A 2,638-nucleotide genomic window follows, 5' to 3' on the forward strand; every position below is an offset into this window, starting at 1 on the left:
CTACAGAGCATTGCCTCCAAGTCTGTTCTCTTTCTCTACCAGTCAGTCAAGTGAAAGGTAGAGGAGGAAAGCAGGTGAGTTTATGCCCCTGGTGAAGATTAGAAAGGGCACCGTGGGGTCGGCAGTGGTGGTGCAGGTCTTTAAGCCCAGCAATCGGGAGGCAGAGGCAGGCAGATCTCTGTGAATTCCCCAACAGTCTGGTCTAGAGTGAGTTCCAGAACAGCCAGAGCTACACAATAGAACCCTGTCTTCAAACAACAACAAAAATAACAAAAAGAAAGACAGCATATTTGTGTTAGGTACAATCATGGCTGCCTAAAATACACAAGCCATTGAGACCTGGGAACACTGTCTGTCTGGTGAGTAGGACATTTCAAATGCAATGAAGTCCATATATTGGGACAGAAATCTCCCTGGATATATCAGTGGTTCAAATGAAGTTAAGAAGGTCTCTGAAAGTAAGTCAGAGTCAGACCAGAAAGCATAAGGAATTGTCTTCCACCTGTCCCTGACTCTGAAAATTGAAGTAGCTATGGGCCAAGGTATGCAGAAAGCTCCAGGAGCTATAGCAGGCAGAGTCAGATTCATCCCTCAACCTGAAAAGTTTTCTTAAGATACTTCTTGAAGCCTTGATTTTGCCCTAGAGACTCACTTGAAACTGTAAGAACTGGGTAATGAACGCCTGTAGTCTTTGTGTTCCAGGGTTTAGCATATGGGAATAGTTGTTTCCTCTTCTGATTTATATTTGGTTTCCATCATGCTGTAAGTAGAGATGTGTTCAGTGCACCCCAGGAACATCTCCTGGGTCTCTGTAAGTCATCGTTTGATGATAGAAATGAGTTCAAAGAGCCAGAGGAAGACTGTGGCAGGTGGAGGAGGGGAGGTCTTTGTCCTTACTTAAGTAGATCTTGCTGGTCTGAATGGTTCATCACATGAATGTCATTAAAGAAAGTGGTCTGTAGATTTTTGTCGGATGAACTGACATGCTATAGCAACCTGGAATCATTGTCCAGTGGCTTTGGACTTGCTGGCATGGGAGGAAGTTCTGAAATCCTTGTTTGGGCTCAGCCTTATGTGCTCCCCCTAGAGTGTCTCCTGCATTGCTGAGGTGGGCAGGCACCCAGTCTCCAGACAGGCTCCTCCCAGTTTGCTGAGGTTTGCAGCTCAGGGCTTGTTGTTGTCTTTCCCTGGCAAGTGGGGCAGTGATAAAACAGCTCTCTCTAAAAGCCTGCTAATGGAGCCATCCAGTTCCTTGATGCTCCATTGACTCCTCTGTCCTCCAGGAAGCCACACCTTTCCCAGTCCATGTGGGTCACTATGTGAGGGAAAATAAACCCCAATCCAGCAAAACCAGGGTAGTGGGTAGGGGTGGGGCAGGTGAGTAGAACTTGTTGTGGTTGCTCTATTCTTAAAGGACCCAGCATTTTTTCCCCTCCTCCTACCTGCTTTCTTAAAGTTCATGGCTCTGGGCACAAAGAAACTGATTTTCTAGCTTCTGCTATGGTTTGGTCCCACCCATGGAGACGATGGGCTATTTTATTTCAGTACTCAAAAGCCCTTGAGTCTGGCCCTGAAGCAGTGCCAAAGCTCACTTTTTCCTGTTTTCCTACTCTGGGCCAGCTCCCTCTGCAGGTGTGGGGGTGGGGTGAAGTGTCCAGTCAGAGGGAAAGCTGTGGGGATCTCCGACCATTGTGCAGAGGAGAGTCATTCAGGCTGTTGGCAGATGAAACAAGAGCTGGGGTTCAGGACCTGGTCTACTGAGTTCTGACCTTGATTTGAGTAGATTTTCCTCTTCAGGCCTTAGCTGTGTATTCTTTAAGATGAGACTGAAGAAGAACTCTGGACTCAGTGTGACTGCGTGACTGTCAGTGATGTTTGCTCTCCCTCAGTGAGATGTGTCTATCCTCCTGAGACAGAGGCTCCAGTGTCCGTCAGTGTGCGGCCAATGGGCTGCCTTGTAGGAGGATGGAGTGATGCTTTTGGACAGGTCTTATTCTGCCAAATTATGGAAATCCCGACTCCCAATTCTGATGCTTTGGAGAAGTTTGGACTCTTATGAATGGGGAGTCATCAGGGGCTTTAAGTAGGAAGTGACCACTTGATCTGTTTCCCGGGACATTTCTGGGAGCTGTGTTCTACAGACAGTCCACCTGAGAGACAGCTCTCAGCCAGGAGGACCAGAAGCCATGAAGCAGAGGGGATGGTGAGGGTCATTTGGGAATTGGCAGGTCTTTGTGACTAAGAAGGAAAGAAGAGACAGTCACAGGGAAAGGGCTAAAGGTGGCTTTATGCTCAGGGGTGGATCAGCTAAGGACAAGGGTTCGGATTGCTGGGACTGAGATATGAACTGAGTTTGGCTTATATTGGATGGGGAACCTATGGGCTCTCTAGCCACAGAGCTCCCAGACAGCCAGGAGACACTGATGTTCTAGGAGGCTGAGGGAGAAGAGGGTGAGCGCAGAGGGTCTGTGGTTTTATGGGAATTGCAGGCCCCAGCCATAAGGCACATGGCTGTGTACCTCTCCCAACTATGTCTTTAGTGATTTAGGGTGATTTGTTTTAGGAATATGACCAGATATTCTTAGCCCAACATCACACATTACCAGGGAGAAGCAGGGAGAGGATGAGAGGAGGGTTG

The 2,638-nt window shown here is 48.1% G+C and overlaps 1 protein-coding gene across 1 annotated transcript in view; it reads right to left on the bottom strand.

Annotated features, from left to right (window-relative positions):
- Window positions 1-2,638, bottom strand: part of LOC101984682 (carcinoembryonic antigen-related cell adhesion molecule 1-like) — a 124,372-nt gene that overhangs the window by 81,390 nt on the left and 40,344 nt on the right. The window lies entirely within an intron of this gene.

This window comes from Microtus ochrogaster, linkage group LG4, assembly GCF_000317375.1.
Source record: "Microtus ochrogaster isolate Prairie Vole_2 linkage group LG4, MicOch1.0, whole genome shotgun sequence".
Classification (NCBI taxonomy): Eukaryota; Metazoa; Chordata; class Mammalia; order Rodentia; family Cricetidae; genus Microtus; species Microtus ochrogaster.